The 21,959-nt window shown below is 44.1% G+C and overlaps 1 long non-coding RNA gene across 1 annotated transcript; it reads right to left on the bottom strand.

Annotated features, from left to right (window-relative positions):
- Positions 1-1,514: 1,514 nt before the first annotated feature.
- LOC144145652 (uncharacterized) lies at positions 1,515-21,237 on the bottom strand. The gene is made up of 3 exons (XR_013317559.1): positions 21,133-21,237; positions 16,575-16,662; positions 1,515-1,619 (listed from the first exon to the last, which is right to left on the bottom strand). It is a non-coding gene; the product is annotated as an uncharacterized LOC144145652 (long non-coding RNA).
- Positions 21,238-21,959: the final 722 nt, after the last annotated feature.

Genomic DNA, 21,959 nt, shown 5'->3' with positions numbered 1-21,959 from the left:
ATTGACGTCATCATGGCGGACAATTCGGATTTTGGCGCGAATACTGAAAAATTAAGCAAAGATTTCATTGGAACAACATGAAGCAAGACATCTCTAAATACGTACGGACTTGTCACCAGTGTCAAATCTACAAAGCCAAGTTCAGGCTCAGAGGTACTGACGTGGTCATCGCAGGGCATTCCACAGAACCATTCCCGACGATGCCCCTTGACTTTGCGGAGCTGAGGAAAAAGGTGAGGAAATAGGCACCACGGAAGCGTTGTTACTGGCAAACGTGAGCGCACACGAATTGTCGCTTGTAAAGCCGGCAAGAAAGATGCAATCAACGTCATCTCTCTCTTCAACCGGGATATGTATAAAGACACCAACACAATGGTATGCGACAAAGGGCCAGCCTTTAGGAGCGAGCAGTTGACGAATTGGGCACTCCAACGCATTGCTAAGCTGTGTTTCTCAGCGCCGTACCACCCTGAAGTCAACGGGTAAGCTGAGGTAGCTATACATGATATTAAGCTGTTCCTTTCTCTATATCCAAATTTCAAAAATGGCTGGAAATGCGCCCTGGAAGCCGCTATTGCACATCACAACCACTCGCACAGAGCAGCTTTAGGATGCACTCCATACTTTGCATATCACGGTAAATCTGAATGGCTGTATGCCGATCACCCCCTAGGAATTCCCTATTTAATAGTGCTCCGCGAACATGAAATGTCAGACAGGGAACATGAGAGGTACCGGTTCGCAATGAAGAAGCATTACGACCGTCTACACACAAGCATGGTTCCTTAAATTGACGTTGGGGATTATGTCCTTGTCCGAAAAGACCTGCAGGGTTCGAAGGCCCCTTTTTCAGAGCTCTACGTGGTTGCGAAGGCTGCTCGCAAAACAGACATTTTTAAATACATATGCTACAATGAACCTAATAACATCGTGGAAGCCGCGTTTATGTGCAACATAGTGCCGTATCAACCGGGTAGGGTTGAACGCAGAAGGACGGCCTGGGCCTGTGTAACGAGAAGATGAAGAAGTCAGCCGAGAGGTGGGCCGCACGAGGAGGAGGACGACGAAGAACAGCGTGTGAAAGGGCGATAACCGGACCGTTGTTTGTCTTCTTCGTGAAATCGACCCTGTGAAGGGCAAGATTAAAAATATATGAATCTAAATAAGACCACACACGAAAAACCGACCGTACACATCATATGCCCAGTGTTGCAGTGACACCGCTTAATTTCAGACAGGCTCTAGTTCTGCTTTGGAAGCAACGAGGTATGCATAGGTTGGCCCTTAGCATTTCCATCGCTGTTAAAGTATTTTGGATTTGTCATTTGGGCTAAAGAAGTGCATGCAAACCTTGAGGCATAAATTATATTGCTTAGCGGGGTAGTTCTGATTACGTTGTGCAACTAATTGTATACATTTTTGTACTTGCTGGCTCTCTTCTTGTGGTGCAACAAAGAGCTAACGTAAACAAAAAATCACTCCTAATTCCGCAAGCAATTTTTAGAAAATGAGTCGTTTATTTTTCAGTATTTCCCGAGTGTCAACGCATTACATTTCCAGCCATCGCCAACTGACAGACATAGGCAGTCATCTCCAGGGCAGTCGTCATCGTCGATACACTGCGAGAAAAATGATCACAAATTAGAACACAGATTAAAACAGGCTAAGTAGTCATTATTAGCCTTCCCCCCTGCTGTCAGAAACGACAGTCTCATTACTTTAAGCAACAGTTAGAGTAAATTGATGCAGTGTATACAGCTGGGTTATCTTGAAAAACTTATCAACTTTCCGTCTCAAACGGTAGTGCGAAATATTTCGGGGTGGCCGCCCACGTTGAATCAGATCAGGTAGGCAATGGCTATGATGAACAGCTGACCCCAATTCAATCGGCGAAGTAGGTGGCCAATGCAATGAACTGCAGGCGAAAAGCGTTTGACTCAGTAAACACCTCCGCTGTGCTTGAAACGTTAAAACACCTGGGAATAGGAGCCACCTAAATAAAACTCCGAGATTGCATATATCATATATGTACCGGTAGGACAATTGCTTACAAGAAAACCGAAAAGTTCCCGGTCAGAAAGAGGAACGACAAGCAGATACCAAGCCGCCAAAACTGTTGACAGCGTGTCTCGATGGTATAGTAATGAAGCTCGACTAGGACAGCGTATGATTACTAATAACCAGAGAATACGCGAGTGATTCGATGTTTGAAGACGACATAGTGTTCAGTGAAAAGGCAGAGCGGCTGCAACATATGCCGAAACCGCCTTTTTTAGCTTAGGAAAGGCAGAACTAGAGGAAGTACGAGAATGTAACTGGTTGAAGAAACTTGTCACTGCTGACTCAAACTACGTGAAGGAAATATGGCGCAGAATAGGTATAACCTCAGCAGCACTCGGACAACACTCCGAAATAATTAAAAGTTGGCTACCTCTACAACTCAAAATAAGAATATAAATCCAATGCTTCCTTCCCTAGATGACACATTGAGAGAAAACTTGGCTACTTGCTACACAACTGTAAAGGAAAATTAGGTCAGGTGAAACGGCCGTGAAACAAAGAGTGATAGGAGACTCAGTGACTAACCGATCTCTCTGGATCAGGAAACACGCGTAAGTTGATCATATCACAGCTGAAATGAAGGAAACAAAATGGACTTTGGCTGGCCATGTAGTTACGCGAAATGACAATAGATGGACCACCAGGGTTTAAAAGTGTATACCGAGAGACGGGACTAGAAGAAACCTAAGGCCAATAACCTGATGGCGGCAAGAAATTGGGAAATTTGTGCGTGGAGAATTGACTAGAGCAACTCAGGACGGATAGGTCGTAGGTCAGCGGGAGAGGTCTTCGTCCTGTAGAGGACTTAAATAGACTTGCTGCTGATAATGATGATGATAATGATGATGGCCTTGATACTACAACATTCCGTGTCATGGTGAAATTGCCCCAATGAAACTTTACATTAGCGAGAAAGTTGCCGTAAATGCACGAATTGCAGGAAGTGGTAGTGTTGCAGGTATCAATCAAGATTCCCCTTTAAGAAGGTAGTTTAGAAAAACAAAAGCCTGCTTACAGAAAAGTGCCTCAAAATTAAATGTTTGTCTAGTCTTCAGATAGTTATGTGCAGGAAAACTGTTCCGTACACCTGACGGGAAAGGAAGTAGACAGGACCAGTGCCAGCTTTAGGCAAATTTTGAGGAAGGCCATTTGTTTGCGTTTTCAACCGTGTTCAATTTGCAAACCACCCATCGTGACAGAGCATGCATTTGGAGCTGCCATGCAATGCAAAGCACTGCTGCAAATAAGAAAGGGGAATCACATTACGGCAGTCAGCATTTGATTTTTATATATAGCTGACACCAATGGTAAAGCTGCAAATCCAACGGTTCTTATGAAATAGGTGAAAGCCTCGGCACTGAAAGTGATCGATGTAAACCGAGTTATGCACTGGGCTGTGTATTGCCGAACTCCTGGGTAGTGTGAAATCTACTGTGCACCCAGGCCTGAAAATTGCACCAAATAGTGCAATACATGCCTGTTTTTGAAGAATCATTTCATTTCACGAGGATGGCCATTCGCCCATTTTAATACGGAACCCGTTACGCACTCAACCCTGATTATAAGCCAGACAAAGCATCAAAGAACGTTCCGATGGGCCAAATCCTGTTTGAATTTTCAGCCCGATCAAGCAGAACTCGAGCGAAAGAAATGTGTCGTAGCATCCACGTCGTTAGAAAACGGGGATTATTGGGTGACTGAAGAAAGGCTAGAAGCAACAAATAATTGTCTACTGACCTTTTAAAACAGATATCACAGAAAAACAAATGTGACAGAAATTTATCTCCCCAGAGATGCTAAAAGTTAAATACAGAAAAGTGAAAACACGAATGAACGCATACATTTATTTTTATGGAAACACGTAAATATTTAAAATTAATTTGTAAATAGTTCACCTTCGACAATTACGCTACTATGCTTGCGTTAATGATGTATTTACCAAAAGTTGTATAGCCATAGGTTTTTTCTATGTCTTTAAAGGACAATTGCAATTTGGAATTATCGTAATGTTCTGACAAATGCATGTATGAGCGAAAATCGGGGTAGCATTCACTCAAGGAAGCTCACCAAGAAAGCTGATCCGATTTGCACCCCAACCATCATTCCATTTGAGTCGTGAGTTGAACCTTGAATATTGCCTAAATGAACCTGAAACTCAAGGCTCAAATCGAATTTCGCTTGATTTTTGCTTGATGGTAGTGTGCGCACGGAAGGACGCGGACGGACTTTGGGAGGTCCTAAGGTACTCCGCACCGTTACAGGCGATGGAGTAAGCCGTTTGACTCTCGGGTACCGACTCACGATCAAGCTGTGCTATAATCGGTGCACTACACAGCTTATCGTCAATCGTATTTTCTCTAAGCCGATTGCGATCAATTCGCCTGTCAGACAAGGCTGCCCCCTGTCACCGCTGCTGTTCGCATTGTACCTCGATCCTCTTCGTCTCAGCATTCAGCAGAGTCAAGGATTGAAAGGTTTTGGCTTCCATTCGTGCGAAGCTAAGGCGCTTGCTTATGTAGATGATATAGCGTATTTTTGAACTGCGAAAAGGAGTGTCCAGGAAGCCCTAGCTGACTAAACAGTTCTCCGGTATGTCTGGAGCGGATGTAATATGAAAAAAAACTAAGGGATTTTGGATCGCACAATGGGGAATAATACCATCCACATTCGCAGGGATCATTTTGGATTGCGACCCACTAAGTACTTCGGCGTGCCGTTAGAATAAATACGGAACACAGGGGCTCATTGGTCATCAGCGCTCACGCAAGTTAAGCGCTCATTGCAGGCATGGAATGGGCGAGACCTCTCTGTGTTTGCACGTGCAAGAGTGTGTAATGTCTTCCTTGCCACACAGCTCCTTTTTGTGCTTCAAGTGCTTCACTGTGCGCGAGCAAATGTTCAGGCCCTACATAGAGTTTTTGCAACAATTCTGTGGGGTTCTCAATGGGAACCTATGCACAGGCACAACTTCTTTCTTCCTTTAAAGGCAGGGGTTGTTGGGCTCCTGCATTTGGTTGTGCACCAACTTATGTCTCGTTTTTTTCTTCTACCAATTGGTTGATCACCAACTTTAACTAACTGTACTTCAGCAGCGCATAAGTTTCCATTTGCCTTTGTTGCTTATATACACAGGCGAAGTTAATACGAAGGATCCATGGGGATTTCTAAAGGAGGTCGTGGAGTCTTTTAACTTTGTTTCCGTGCGGTTTTCCTTGAAATATCTGTTCAGTATGTCAAGGAAAACTAAGAGGAGAACTCCTATTGAAAATCTATTACCGGTGCATATTTATCGGCAGTCTTATTTGGACAAGCAAAAAAGCAATGTTTTAAAACGCGGAATTAGTATGTGTATTCCGTCAAATGAAAAACGTTTTTCTACAAGTGGCATTCTTCCACACTCCCACTTAAGACAAGGCTGCGCGAAAAGGGAATGTCTGTTGCTTGGTCGCACAATTGTCGCCTCTGTAATCAACCAGAGGCAATTGATCATTGTTTTGTGTTGTGTCGGGACGCTGTGTTCTTCTGGGACGTTTTGCAACGGACACTAAAAAGGGACATTGACATCACCCCGCACACAATTCGCTTCCTGCCATTTGAAGATATTAAGCTGGTGCCATATGACGTTTTTGTTCTCCTATGATTGTTTAGCTTGTGGAAGAGCCGCATGACTGATCTGCATGCGGAACTCCCTAGGCCGACCATGTGCATTTTTCGGGAACAGGCGGCGTTGGTGCGGAGCGTTTATGCTATGACGAGTGATCCACCGGAGTGGCTGCCTCGTTTGGATGCGTGCGTTTGCTTGCCTGAGTTATATCTGTGTTCGACTGATTTCCTTGCCCTTTGCTGTTAGTGTTTCTATTGTGTGTTAAGTGTCTTGTCTTCTAAAGTTTTCTAAAATTTCCATGCGTTAAAGAAGAATAAAACGATCGTAGCCCAATGGGTAGACGACTGACACAAATTATGTCTGGTCTACCACAGACCGGGTCGAGTCCAGCAGGGGCCTGTGGGATTTTGTTGTATTTGTAAATGCTATGCGCCCGGACGCGGACTGATATATTGCTATCCGAGGGTACTCTGCACCTAAAATGGGCAATAGGGTCTTTGAGCCGTTATTAGTGATGAACGAGACACCTTTTACTGCTGTTTTGAGTTTACACTTTCGGTCAGTGTTTGTTTTTTGTTTTCCCTTACGTGAATACGTTCTCTAAATTTATTATTCTTATGAGGGGGATTGAGTGTTCGTTCCGGCCACCACAATATTATTGCGAAGGTGTTAGTTACTTATTTCAGTGGAAAATTGGGTGTTTATAGCACAAAACATTCCCGCGGTTGCGATACAAAATTATCAACTTCTCTCAGAATAAAGAACAGCCAATCAGCAGCTTGGAGTGCACTATTTTTAAGCTATAATTTTCCAAAATAAAATAACAAAGTGGGTTTGGAACATCATGCCGTAAATTTGGAAATCGAAGAAATTGGAACCAGGGTTCTCAGGATCATGACAAACAGTGAGCCCCTGTACCACGACGACTGAACTGAAACATTGAAATTGGGTTTTCCCTTTTGAATTTAACTTCAGATTTTTGGCGTTTTTTATACCGATGACTGCTTAGATATTTATGGGTTATTGTACGATCACGTGATCCTGATTTTTTGATGTTCGCAACCTGAATATACATTTTGATTTGCTTTCCTTGTTTATTCGTGTAGTATTGTATACTTCCTAATCTTTGTGCCTCAAACTCTCGCAAAAATATCAAATGTTATTTAAAAGAATTGATTTTCTTCGCCTGACCCTGACATCATGCTAATGGTTTTTATTACTTCGTGTGCATTCCGTTCTGCCATTATATTAACTTTGTCTTGTGTGAATTTTGAGCCAGGAGGTCCCCCTGACAGTTTTTACTTCGGGACCTCCTTCTGTACTAACATCAATAACGCATTTTGTAAACCAAACATTTATTGAATAAACCTTGAAACCTTGAAACCTTGACTTCAAACCAATATATCCGGAATAGAACAACAGAATAAATCTGGGCTTTAAAACTGCAGAAGTAGCAAATAAGTCAGTAGCGAGGCATGTTTGGATAATTAGGTATATTTTGCCGTGACAAAGAAGACTCTGCGACCGTATCTGTCTCATTGACAGAAAGATGAAGGAAACACCGGAAGTGAAACTACGCACCTGGAAATTTGCGCACACAGATTATAGATGCTGTCTCTTACGCTACGCCAGCTCCGTTAATTACCGTTATAGTTTATGTCACGACTAGCGGTAGTAGCCCGCGGTGCCCGGATGGACCATTATAATTCTGACAATAATGTGCATAACACGTGTTCATTTATTTGTTAGTTGTGATATTTGGCTAGTAATTTATTAAGCAATACGCACTAAGAAGCTCCTGCTTGCTGTAAATACATGGGTTCCAACCGCAGGTGCGTCGTGGTAATGTGAATCGACGGGCACTCGTTTGTTACTGTAACTCTCGCTAAACAAACTACATCAAGATGGTGAGCTCGAGCGAGTGAATCACAGAGTGCCAAACGTTTTATTTAGCCGGTGAAATGGGACTGGTTCCCAATTTCAGAAATCCATGTGATGAGCGGGCAGCCTTCGCTCTGGAAGAAGAATTGTCTGGACATCCAGATCGCTGCTAGTCACCAGGTTCTCCCAAAGCTCCTGGTAGGGCAGAGTGAATGGAAGGACGGGGAGGTTGTTTTGCTTGCACTGTTAATATAATATGAGGAAGAGTGCCAGGTTGTAACAGAACCGGATTTCAGCAGGAGATTGCGCTAAAACACACGATGGAGCCCGACTGGGTGAGGGATATTCTTCCTCAGGGGGAGTGCTATATTACCAGATGTGAACGATGCTCGTCAATACTGTTTTATGATAAGTAACATGGGCTCCCTACGGAAGGCGTGGGGTGGCAGGAAGTTCCAACAGATGGCGAGCGCTAACCTTTGCGCTTTTTACCGGTCCGTCTTCTCTTGTAGATTTATGATAAATGACAGGTCTCCTGCGGGAGGCGCGTGGTTGCAGAAAGTGCCGGCCGATGGCGGGCGCTACGCGAACGCGGGAACACTCAACTGAATTCCACGTCCAGAGGGGCGTAACTAAAAAACCCTGGATTTCCTTTTGTCCGCATCCTTGGAGAAATTCCAGAAATTGATTTTTGGGCAATCGAATGGGAGCATTTGCATGCAAAAACTAATAAGATATATCAAATGTATGTGTGGGTATTTTTTCATTTTTTCATTTTAATTCATTTTTATTTCTTGAAACATGGGTTTACAGAAGACTGAAGAGATCATCTGGGCCCTTAGAAGTAATGCTAGTGCCGGGCCCATGCAGAGTATACATTTATAACATTTCAAGCACTCAGTTACACTACATGTATAAACGAAAGAATACAAAAAAAGCAGACTATAGCATATGCAAAATATACGGTTTATAGCATGACACAAAGAAAATATCTCGTAAACACAATGAAACAATACTCGCGTACAGAGTTCGTCAGATATTAAACACAGGAATTATAATAGAAAACATATAATTGAAAAAACGTTACGAAAAATAGGTGATATCTTGCGTACACAGCTGATTATAAAGTAAAGTTTCGGTGATTAAATAAGCGATGTAAGCTCCTTCATTGCACGTACTTTTTGAGTGTACTGAAAAAATTCTGTCTTTGTTTGACATAAACTGGTATGGTATTCCATATTTTAGTTCCGACATATTGCAGTGTACGTTTCCCATAACAGTTATCTACCAGGGGAATGTTGAAATTGTGATCCGATTGAGTTCTAGTATTTCTGACTGGTGTTATAAATATTGATGATGGTAGGGGGTTATTGTTTGATATGATGTTCCGGGTAACACAAGCTATTTTGAAATCGCGTGCAAGTAAAAAGGGCATTATTTCAAGCTGTTTGAAGAGTTGTGCCGAATGAGCCGTGCATGTGGAAAACCTCATAATTCGTAGCGCGCGTTTTTGCAATATGACAACCGGTTCAAGATACGAGTAATAAGTATTGACCCATGTTTCCACGCAGTAGGACAAGTGGCAGTGAAAAGTGCCGAAATAAATGGCTTTTAACGTCGATAGAGGAAAATGATAGCGTGCCTGATAGAGGGTGAAACAAGCCCGGCTCAATTTGCTGCAAACTATTTTTTATGTATGTGTTCCTTATAGTGCAACGACGCATCTAGGGTGACGCCAAGATATTTACAAGTTTGTACTTTAGTAATTTCTTCTCCGCCTATCTTAAGTGTTATGATTTTATTGATTCGTTTAGCTGAGGACGAAAACACGACGTAGTTAGTTTTGTGTACATTAAGCGTTAATCTGTTGTTGGAAAACCATTGTTCAATGTTTACAAGTTGTCTATTGGCGGTTTGTTCTAATTTCTGAATATCCGACCCAGGTAGTAGGACCGCAGTGTCGCCAGCGTCTGAAAACTCAGAGGTTTGCCGAAATGCTGCTTGCCTCTATTGGGTGGGTGTCAAAGAAACAGGTTGTAGAACAGTGTTTAGATGCCTGAGTTAGTACCTACCTTAAGAAAAACCAGTCCAATATCTCAATTGGCGTGCGATAAAAAAATACTACCTGAAAAACTGTACCGCTTTTCACTTCGCAATGGTGTAATTTTTAAAATTTTCAGCAATATTGACCTTCAGCGCCGTAATCACAATGTTCTCATGAAATCTGAAGCCGTTTGAAAGAGCAGCTTGGCTAAGCGTAGAGATCACATGTTAGGCTTTTTTGGCTCGTCAGCCGTGTAATTTGTAAAAAACTATTTAGCCCCTTTAGTTGCGTTGCAGGCGAAATCATTAAAAATTCTTCGCTGCATTTGTATGAGTAACATATGCTAGCAAAAATCAGTTAGATAAATGAAGCGATTAAAGATTGATTTCAGAATCTTTAGGACCACCATTTTGGTTAGGGCAAAATCGAAAAACTACTTTTGAGATGTTCTTAAGAGCTACTTATATCAGCAAAAACCGCTTGAAAATGTGAACGACTGAAGGAGGTAATCGCGAATTTAGGAAAACACAATGTCCGCCTTTCTCTCGGTTAGGAGTGCAATTTCCAAAAGTCCCTCCTTGGTAAGCCGGTACGCTATGTCGCAAATGTATTCCCGAAATTTCAAGTCTCTAGATGTAGCAGTTTTCGCTGGGCGTTGATGAGTCATTCAGTCAGTCAGTTGAGCACCTCATTTTATAGGTATAAATAAACTAAGAACAGTGAACATCTACAGGCGTGAACAATATGGCGACGCCAGAATATTGGCGTATACCTTCTCCTCCATGTCATCCATACGAAGCCTACGATGCGCTGAAAGCGGCACAGCTACGGTGTACGCTCGTGCTACCTTGCTTTCAAATATATCGCAATATCATCTACCATGGTCCGTCTCTCCTTTATCCTGAGGCCGCATAACGTCTTTCGTGGAGTGTGCTGACTCATCCCCGTACTAGCCACGGCTTCGCAACAGTTGGGATAGTACTCCATTGTAGAAAGTACGCGGGACATGTCTTCCTCTTTGGGTATCCGGTCTATGAGTATCCGTTGAAAATCAACTAAAACGACATGACCAGTGACCACCCGATGATGACGTGTCACACTCTCTATCATCCAATGTGGTTTCAAATAGTGTCACCGGTTAGTTGTGGCCTTGCGGACCTCGCTGCTACGGGGCCAGGGTTCATGAAATCAATAATCGTCAGCCGTAACGGCAAGTGCTTCACTGTTTATTCGTATCTCATTTTATCCTCACTACCCCGAACATACACTATAGCCTCCAAGAGAGGCTATGTCACGAGAAGATGAATGAGGCAGTATAGCATATTGCTGTCATCCCAAACATAGCGGTGTGTGGCGCGCAGCCATCCCAGACTCTGTCGCTACCATCATCTTCTAAAAAGATCACTTAACTGTAAACCATGGCTCACCTTATCTGCCCTGCCACAAAGTAACATCGTTGGTGAAGGTACTGCGTAGCCGAGGGCCCAGATATGCGAGGCATGTGGCAAGAAGGTTGGGAGTGTGAGTGGCGCAGTCGCAGGTGGACCGTCGTACGAGAACTTTGGTGTTACTGTTTGGAGCGGCAGCTTTTCCGGTGACGGGGGAGCAATAATGGTAATACAGTGTTCGTAGACGATCTGAGGGTAAGAAAGTTTCGTGAGTTGGAAGGTTTCCTGTGTGGTAACCATCTTACATAATCAGGGAAACAGGTCGGCGACGATAACCTGTACTTGCGGCTGTTGCGTTTGCAAGTGCAGAGGAGGAGCGTACTGCTTAGGTGTACTTGCAATTGGAGTAGCCAGAAATATTTTTCTGGGGATGTATAGGGCCCCGATAGAAAAAGCGATATTGCGGGCGAACAAAATTTTAACCATTTTCGGCTTTCATAAACCAACACCATCCTTACCATTGTTTTTTCTTATAGTGTAATACACTATCGATGGAAGACACAGGTTTCTTCCAGGAACGAAGGTTTTTTCAAGCGAACCTGCGCGAGGCTAAGAATTCTGAGATTGCACAAGCGGTGACGAATCAGTCAACATGGCGACATGCACAAGCGAGTGGCCTGAAAAACTGCCAGTTTATTACGGCGGCCAAGAGCCGTCGTGAGTAGGCGCTTTTATCGCTGATTGACTGGGCGGTCCAACGCGCCGATGCAACGCAGACGATGAGGCGTGCCGTAGTGGAGGGCTCGGGGTGAATTTTGACCACGTGGGTACCTTTAACGTGCGCCGAAATCTCGCACACACGTGCGTTTTCGCTTTTCGCCTCCATCAGAAAAGCGGCCGCGACCCGCGTCCTCCTGCCGCTTTTATCGCTATTGTTCCTCAACCAGGGAGGAAGTGTGTCGCTGTGAATACCAAGCTAGGCCAAATGAGTTTATGACCCCCCCCCCCCTCCTTTTTGCCCTCCTTTTGCTCCTCTTACACCTTTTCCCCCTTTCCTCCTGTACGCCTCCTTATAAAATGGCTGCCAGTTGGTGTCGTGTGTCGTGGGATCTCTACCGTCCCGAACTTTATTGCAGATGTGGAATTGCGGCAGTACGAGTGAATGCGGGGTCCTTCCCGCCACCCAAAAGATCGCTGTGAACATTGTTGAACCAGCCTGGACTAATGTGCGACCCACTGCAACGTCTCCTCCTACTCACCGACCATCGACCCGACGGTGTACGACAGTGAACCGACGCGATGCCTAAATTCAGTGACCACGAATAGAGACTGGTTGGTTGAAAACAATGCGGCTTAGCCTTTGCGAGCCGGGTCAAGGCAAGCATTGCACGATTTTTTATTGCAACCAACATTTTGGGTGGCATGTGGACCTTTGTATTGTGGAATTAAACTCAGTGTGCATTGTTGCGGCGATTCCACGCCTGTCGAGGCGAGCGTTGTGCGTGAGAGAGGGCGTAATGCCCGTAATGTCATTAAAGAAGGCCAGTGGTGTAAAAGAAATGCGGATATCACCAGTCTCAGCTTCAGTTTTGTGTGCGCGGGTCCCGAGCCGACCGAGAAGTGTTTGCACTGTAAACGGAGATAAAGAAAGTCAGCTAGTAAGGCTATTAGAGTGTTTTGTTACGCTGTACTCGTGGGTCATCATTTGCAGGAGGATGTGAAGATGGCCGATGGAGCGCACAGATCCAATTTTCTCGTGACGTAGAAAGGGTTCCCGCCGCGCCTGTTACGTGGTGGATGACCGCCGCGGGCGCCGGGCGGCTTCAATGGTTTTACTGAAGAGGACGAAGGTCGGGGCGCCTTGGGGTGTGGTCGAGAAATGGAGCTGTCCGTTAGCTAGGTGGGTGCTAATTCAGCCTGCAGGTACCATTTGCGGGAGCATTCTTGTAAGGCAGATGAACGTCTGATTTCTTTGGGATCGCAGGAAACCATGTGGAGCGGGCGCGTCACAACCACGGGAATCTTTTCCAAACTTTCGGGGAGGGCAGGGGGAAGACCGGGGGTAAAACCCTCAGGCCGCTCCTACAACAGTACACAAAAAGGTAAGATGGAAATGGAGACGCATTTTGGAAAGTTTGACGCTACAAGGCTCGCATTCTGGTTCGAACAACACTCTGTCTTTACTTCCGTGGTCTTGACCAACTATAGTGAGAGGAGGTGTCTGGGACGAAAGTGCAACTTTTTATAGCTTTAATTAAAGAATCGGACATTACAAAAAGTTGATCACAGAGCGACAAGTGCAGCGTCATTACAACGCTGTTTCTTTTTTTCAGGTCGGCTGTACAACACGCGCATATTTTTTTGCCGTAGATTTAAATACCTCTGTTATCCTTCTAAGGCCGGTGCTTCAATGGCTTCTTGGATAACATACCAGGAGGCGATGGCAGTCAATGTTTGAGAAGAAAGTGCAAGCGAACAGCGCAGCTGTCAATGCCTGGCTGATTTCGTTGGTTGGAATTGGCTGACATATTTTTGTTGAATAGAGTTGTAGTAAGTGTCGTTCTTGTGAAGACACCTTCGATTCTTGATGTACTGGTTTTGTTCGTTGAGCGTTTTTGTATTGTGTTATTTAGGTGTACACAATCATTTTTGTGTATATGCAATGCTGTGAAATTAATAGTGAGTGGGAAGAAAACAAGCTTTTCCCCTTTCGACACTGCAATGTTTCAGAAAAAACTAGAAATTACGCCAAATGGGGTTCCTCGACACTCCTAAAAAATATAATACGGGCTGTGAGCCTAATAATAACTTCCAAATACCGTCTTAAATGACCCTACCTCGCTTCTATAAAACACCCAAAAAAGCCAAAGTACTCCGAATTGAGGTAAACCGTACTCCAAAGGCGCTTTCTTAAAACTCTTGGTGGGAAAAAATATTATATCCACATGGCTTCCCTTGCAACCGCCGATATTAATGGCAGTAAACCTTTTGTAAATACTAGTAAATAAACTCCAGAAATACCGGGAACATGGCGATATGCCCCCTGGAAGGAGTATAGTATACTCTGTTTTGGGATTGAGTTAGGGGACAAGCCATGTACATTGGGGATTAAGAGAAATACGAAAAGCCAAGCACACAGCCTCCGCCGCATGCGGCACCGTCTGGTTGCACTGTCAGTAAACTGCACGCATGCGTAGTTCTTTAAGAGAGTTTCAGAGTGGGGCCTAGTGTTACTGGAAATGCTTGATAAAGAAGCGACGCTGGTAATTTATTTTGAGGCGCCTTTTTGTGCTCTGTCGCCACTGAGCATCCTGTTATCTACTACATTCGGGAGTCAAGCGCGCAGCAGGCTGCAGCAGGCTTATTGCAGCTAGTGTGATGCCCTTCAACCATCTACCTGCTCAGTGGCGACGCAGCGTGAAAAGGCGCCTTGAATTAAACGAGCGGCGTCGCTTCTTGATCAAACATTTCCCATCGATGTAGGCCACACTCTCAAACGCTCTCCAAGAAGTGCGCATGCGCGCAGCTAACTGACTTTACAGTCAGACGGTGCAGCATGCGTCGGAGGCTGTGTGCTCCGTTGTTCGCATTTCTTTGAATCCCCCCTGTACCCCCACTTCGCCTTATTGTTGTGCTTTGTGTAGCTCCTGACGCTAATCACCACCAAAACGACTTGATTTGGTCAACAATCATTTTCTTCTGCGAACAACAAACGTGCGAGCGGATGGGACAAATATGCTTGAACTACCGCAATTGCACAGACGTCATTCACTGCATGAGAGTAGTTGTTAGTCCAAAAATTAGTTTAACTGATTATTTGTGAAAGATAAAACACGTCTCTACTGTGATTTTTGCTGTAGGGATTTTATTGTGTCAGCTGTAAGGTGAGTAGTTTACAGGTGATGGATGCAATGCGTGGAATGTAAACTCAAAATTGCACAAAATACGCCCGTGTATAACCCTCAACACATAATATGCTGGATCTGCGTCATGCATCTGAAGAAGCACGAAATTTAATATTCTCACAAACTGATAAACTTACCAGCTGCACTCAGCTCATTTTTCGAACGAATGCAGTGACCAGATACGGCCGTCAACAGAAACTGTAAAACCTTCGGACTCGCGTGCCCTGTTTCGTATCCAAACAGAAACCTTGCAGTTATTTTAAGTTCAGAGCACTTTAGGGGTTCGGCTTGTCGTCGTATTTAGCTCACCGGCCCCAAGTAGAGCCACACAGCGTTTTGTCGTCGCGGTGTGACGCAGAGGCTTCGAAAGCCAAGGGGTTTAAGTATCCATGAGTGAAACTTAAACGCAAAAATTTTACAGGGACGAGAAAGGGAGAAAGAAAGCGCCTGTGCCGTTCCCTTTCTCGTCCCTGTAAAATTTTTGCGCTTAAGGTTCACTCATGAAAATTGTTCACCAACTAGCTCGTCTCTCCATTTTGATTCGGGTTTAAGTAGTCATAAGCGTGCAGAACTTGTGAAACGCTGGCGCTTGTCATAGATCTCCCCTTTGTTTTGTGCCGAGAACACTGAAGGCACATTCGAAGAAAAATATACGTAATTCACCGGGAGCAGCCGCGTTCATTTAGTTAGGAACGCTCGTTGCGTTGGTTTTTACAAGAGTAAGCGAAAAAAAAAGCGTGGCTGTGCAACGTCGGAACACGCGGTTGGAAAGCAAACATACAAAGAACAGATTTTCGCTGGCGCAATTTCAGGCAGCAGGCGCGCGAGCACTACGAAGGCTGGAAATTTGAAATGCGTTGGGTGGTAGCACTGAGCGGATAACGGCTCTACAGCCCATTATGGCGAATCACTTCTCTGTACCTACGACAGCTTTCACATTGAATGGAACGACTTCATTGCTTTTTTTAGAACCCGCCGTCAAATTGATGACAGATAATAGCTCCTGAGAAAGTTGATTAACACTAGTAGTGGAATTTGTCGGAGACACGTAATTTAGCCGAGCTGTTATGATTTCTTCAGAAAAATGGTTTTAGTCACTGCGGCACAAGTTAGGTTCTTCAATCTATAACCCCTCGTTCATGTCCTTATCATATAGGGTAACAATTATTCGTCCTCTCTATAAACTTAGGACCAAAGTTCCTTGCCACGTTTTCCATTTGCATTTATGAGATCAGGTTTGGACTATATTGCCGCGCATTGTTCAAATGTGTGTACTCCTGCCAAATATATTGCCGATGCTGGCAAGCCAGCGACGCATGCTACCACAGGTGAGCTTTTCGTAATAAAAATTGCAGGGTAAGTGAACTTCTTGGTGTGCAACAATACTAAATCCTGTACTGTCACATCACAGAGATTTAAAGTGAGGGTAGATGATAAAGCAAGACATTCAAGAAATGTTTGCTGTAACCTGTATATATTACTTTGGCTCATCTGACATCCTGAAAACACTTTTTAAATCTTTTTGATTTGTATAAAAAGCAAAATTTGTACAAGGTCTTCTTGGCGAGAAGAACCTAAAGCTTGCCAGAATAAAATTACTTATTTTGCTAGAGTCTAGCACGCAACTTGTGCTGTATGGGTTCGGGAGGGAAGAACTTACCGGATTGTATATTTTAAAGACATTTGCTTACTTTCTTTCCAACGGCGCATTGACCTGAACCGTTTATAGGGGTCGTTGGAAGCGGTGATTTGGTGCTTTTTGATCTACCCCAGCAAGACCTGAGCGAGAGTAAGCATTTATTCACCTGTGTAAGTTGTGGATTTACACTATTTGGTTCCAAGAATTTCTGAAATACAATAAAAATTCGTGCAGTTTGCGCGGTGCATTATATTTATGCAGCTGCCGGATAAATTATAGTTGGAATATAATACCAAAACTGCGAGGCCACAAAGGGACTCCCAAAAACGAAGATTTATACTCCGCTCATGACGCCGTTTATCAGTACATCATCTGAGCAGGTGTCATGCTTCCATGCCGCCCTTAAAAAACGGCAGCAATTCAAATTATTCAGATGATTCCTGAACATAAACAGGCCAAAAAGCTTATTATTTTCTGTACAGACGTCTTTTTTACATCGACCTGTGAAAAAGTTGATTTGAAGTGGTCCTAACCTACGTACACAAATGGGTAAAAAGAAAATGTGAGGAATCGGAACACTGAAGAAATGCAATGAAAAGCCATCAGAGTTACAAATTTAGAGGCACCTCTCTCCTGGGCTAATTATATCGGCAGATTTTGTAAGTAGAACAACTTTAGCAGCTGTGGTATCTGACGAGATGGAGAGCAGCGGTTTGTATTCGACGTCTCCTCTCGTTACTTAAACTCATGTAATAATTAAAAAAAGACACACTGATCTTACTTTCCGGCTGGAATATTTATCGAGCACAAAACTTAGAGTAAGCCGCCTTCAAAAGAACACTCTGAATTTGCCTTGTCAGCGGTCCAGCTGTACGGTGCTCCATTGATGATGATTGGGGCTTAATGCTGGCCAAGCCAAGCGGTGGCCAAGCCTTGTTGGCCAAGCGGTGGCCAACAAGGGCGAAGAGCGCCAGCAAAAAAGTTACCTAATGCTTGATGAAACCGAAAATGCTAAAACCTTTGAATAGAAGTAAGAGTGACGCAAAACAAGACAGTGGAAGCGGCTGCTGTATAGGGCCAAGATGATTACAAGTGAAATGACAAGAGCTGCAGAAACTTTACCTCAGCTAAAAACTTAACACGTTGACTAGAAAAAGTTGGTTAGCCCGCTAAAAAAGTATGATGGGTGCACTGGAATGTGTCACCAGTATAATTCAGGGGAATTTTTGTGTCGTGTGGTGTCAGGTGCCTTGCTAGTGATTAGTCTGTAGACAATGGATACGCACTTTCCACAGCTGCTACACATAGGTCCCGCAGATACAGTGAGTAGGTGGGAGTTCGCTACATGTGTGTGACCTATCCGCAGCCTAGCCAGGGTGATTTCAGTGTATCTGTTGTGTGAGTCACTTCTGTAGCGTCGCAGTTGTGGTTTTATTACGTGTAGTTTGCTGTCGTCTGATGTGTCTTTAGGTCGGTCAAGGTACTGTTGTTATGTCAACTGTAGTCATAAGTGCAGGAGCGCAAGCCACTTGATCAGCGGTTTCATTGCCAGGGATTTCAGAATTTGAGGCATCGCAGTCATTAGAGCCTTTAAATGAACATCGACCACACAGTTTTTAGACGACCTTCCTTATGGCAGTGCCTGCACAACGCTTAGGGAATCTGTGTACACGAGGGACTTGGGAATTTTATGTTTATTGATACGATTTGAAACGAGTATGATTCAATACTCTTCTGCCCTGTAAATACGGCTATGAAAATTCATTGTTTTACCAACGCTAAAATTTGGTCTGTGCGCTGCTCAAGAGACACTAGAATCAGATTTCGACGCGTCGGTGAAGAACTCTGCACATTTGTACTTATCCTGCAGGAACAGTAAGTGTTGCAGTATTGCACTCCGGGGTACCCTATTTTTTTCTAGTTGTGTGAATGACAGGTCGCATCATATAGGACGAAGATGCCATAGTGGAGGGAAGCTATGGGTGGGTGCCTTGTGCGTGTGTGAGAGAGGGCCATTAAGTGCAGTAGCCTCCTCCCTCACTCTGATAGAGAAAGCTAAGGAAATGGATGGCCTGTTTAAAAAATGTTGTAGGTTGATGTTTGTGTAGTCGGCTGAACTGTTTGTGTAGTGGGCTGAACTGGGCATGTTTTGGAAGTGTTGTGCGATTGTGTCAGCCTACTCTTCGAGTGTGTCCTCTGTTGTGCTGACCAGAGGCAGTCTGTGTGTTTGTTATACTGAGAGTTTGCGTATTCATGTTCATACTTTTCGTGTCTCTGTGTAGTATTTTATTGATGTTATAAATAAAAGCCAACGATCTCGTTTTGTCTCACGGCACACATGTTTTCCCAATACCTTTGACCTTTTGAAGAAAAGGAGGTTTCCCGACGTGGGGTACGAACGAAGGATACCCCACGCCTTTTTCTGGGCCTCTCACGCCAGCCTACAGTCTTTATTCCACCATGGCCTCCTCTGCTTGCCCAGGGCACCACAGGCGTAGAGAATAGACTCTTCGGCGGCAACGGGGATGTGCGCTTTGAGTAGTTGGGTGGCCTGTTCAAGGTGTAGGTGTCTTATGGCTGTGTAGTGTAGTCTGGATGCCTCTGTAAATATATTCCAGTGTGCTCTTGCTTCATTTAAGCTGTTCTGGGAAGATGCACTGCTTGGGCATTTACCAATATATGTTAGTGAGGTGGGGAGGTGGTTACTACCATACGGATCAGTGCAGACACCTCACTGGAGACATGGAAAGAGAACTGATGTACGAATAGTCCAGCCAAGGTGTGAAGAAGAGTTGCGTCCCATATTATAGTATGTTGGCGGTTTCTGGTTGAAAAGGCAAGCTTCGGTGGTATTAAGACTTCCTCAATGAGGCGACCTGGGGCATCCGTGCGAGCAGAGCCCAAAAGAGAGTTACGTGCACTCAGGTCACCTATGAAAATGAAAGGTTCAGTAGCTGATCTACCAGACCATCGACATCTGAGCTCGAGAGCTGGAAGTCAGTCGGGAGAGATGTAAAGAGAATATAGTGTAATAAGCTCAATACATATTTTTGTTTGAATGGCCACAGCCTCTTGGATGGTCTGTAGTTAGTGTGGCACGCCAAGGATTCTCGGGCAATGATGCCCACACCGCCTGAGGACGTGCCACAACCATCTCTGTACTTCCTAAATACCATGTAACTCCACAAAATTGGTGTGCCTGGAGTTTAAATGGGTTTCTTGCAGACAAATCACACTCGGCTGATTGGAATGCAATAACTCATAGACATCTGCAATATTTTTAAGAAGGCCTCTGCAGTTCCATTGCATGAGATTTTCTCTTCTCATTATTGAAGGCTCGAGCTTCGGGAATATGTGCGTGTTTATGGGTCGACTTTCGGGGCTTGAACTTTTGGAAGGCGTTTTTTCACCTTATTTACTAGGAGGGCAAGGATTGCCTACATCTGAGAGATCCAAATCTAGATTGAGTGACACAGCGTTGAATATTTATAAAAACTAAGGACAGGCATCTTCAGAAGGTCTTTGACCTGAGAAAAGAAGACATCGAGGGAGCATCGACTTTGATATCCATGTAGGAAATTCATTGGCGTACAGAAAAAGATTTTTTAAATTTCATCTTATCTTCAAATCGTTCGACCTATATTTCGACTTATCGACTATTTGGCTTCGCTCATGTCTAACGCAAAGCGCTCTTGCCTGAAGACGGGATTGATTCCCTCCTTAAAGTTCGCCTTGCGAAGAGTGTATAGAAATACCAGTCGGATCGCGGAGGAGCTGACAATCCTTCTTACCGAAGTAGAAGGTATCATCAATTCAAGTCCGCCAAATAAAGTGTACACAAGTGTGAAAGGATCCTCGCCTATATGCTTTGCGCTCTTTCTTGTGGGAACTTGCTTGCTGAGCACACCTGGCCTAGCCAATGGAGACGATACCTGTATCAAAGAGGTGACGCGCGGAAACACTATTAGCAAGCGTTGGCACCGGCAGAAGCTTTTGCACCACCTGTGGAGTCGAGTAGAGGGGCATATATCCTCGAGCTAAGGCCCTGTCATAATCATCCATGTGCGTCCAATCCGCAGTGCACACGTTAGAGACGAGGTCTCCTTGAAAGCAGCTAGGACATTAAGAGGCTTTGGTTGATCCGCGATATTACTGAAGCTTTTCCTTGTGAGGCGCCCCCCTGCCCCCCGCCCCCCCCCCCCCGGGTAGGCAGTTTGAAGACGCAAGCTGGGAAGATTATTCGGTGGCCGGTGCAGAGACTTTGTTTTCAAGAAATGGGGCCTGCATCCTCCGGGGGAGGCAGAAGGCTGGTTTCGGCACCAAATAATGACCCAATTGTGCGAAGAGTAGAAAGACACAGGTCACATTTCCGAATTTTTGCTACTCATTTTGTCTTCCTTGATTTCATTACGTCTTTTGACACAGGGTAGACTTTTATGTCCCCTTTAGGTTCTAGAGTTGCGCAAGAATACAGGTAATTACTTTTGCTTACTTGCGCTAAATCCTTACGCTGGCAAACAACTGCTGCGCAAAGGACACAACTCATGCATTATACTGCATACGCAAATGGTTTCGGAGATTTGTTCCAGAAAGAATTAAACAATGCTTACATGACTTCTAATGGTAAGACCACAGCCAACAACAAATAGAACGACAATCGAGCGGTTTCCATTTTGATCTGGCCAATTTCTGACCAGAGTAGATGCACCAACTTGTTGGAAAAAGCTTTTTTAAGCCGAAATGCGAGACGAAGCCTTATATTCTTTAGAGAGAGGTGATATTTTGAATTTTCTCTCACTTGAACTTTTCTTCGTGACGGGTGCCTGTCACTTTTAAGGAATGCGTAGTTGCTTTTCTCAACAATTTTGTAATATCAAGATTGCAGCAAATAAAAGACAACAGTGGAAAAATAGCGTCGAATCTCTATCTATACACTTTCGGAGCCGTGCAAACATTATTACATTGGTTTCAATGCGCACATAAGCCGATTTGACAACATTAGGTGTGTGGCTTTAGCAGTGTTTTAACATTTAGAAATCGTCAGAGCTTGTGTTTACTCGTTTGTACTTAAGGCTTTGTACTTAAGGTTTGTACTTAAGGTCGGTTTGCTTTTACATCATTGGTTGGATTTCAGCTGGAAAAAACTGCAGCAATTCGCAGAATCCTCTACTGATGTTTAGCATCCTCGCTGCTTGTCAGAGCCAGGTCAGTCCTTTACACCCAGATAGGTCTATGTGTAGCGAAAGGCGTTGTATTATTTTATTATTTCTAAATTTGCTTTTGTTTCTTTTGTTAATGATGTAGGTTTTTACTGCTATAGAGATCAAGTTTCTTTATTTGTTAATTACGTTTTGTCCCAAAAATACAAGGCGTATGGCAGTTTTTCTTCACTTACGCTATTTTTATTCGTACCTCGAGTGTTTTATGGCGAACGTTT

The sequence above is a fragment of the Haemaphysalis longicornis genome, unplaced genomic scaffold, assembly GCF_048455015.1.
Source record: "Haemaphysalis longicornis isolate Haplotype H1 unplaced genomic scaffold, Haemaphysalis longicornis Haplotype H1 scaffold_7, whole genome shotgun sequence".
Classification (NCBI taxonomy): domain Eukaryota; kingdom Metazoa; phylum Arthropoda; class Arachnida; order Ixodida; family Ixodidae; genus Haemaphysalis; species Haemaphysalis longicornis.
Note: the sequence above shows the minus strand (reverse complement) of the source record. Positions and strands in the feature narration are given on the sequence as shown.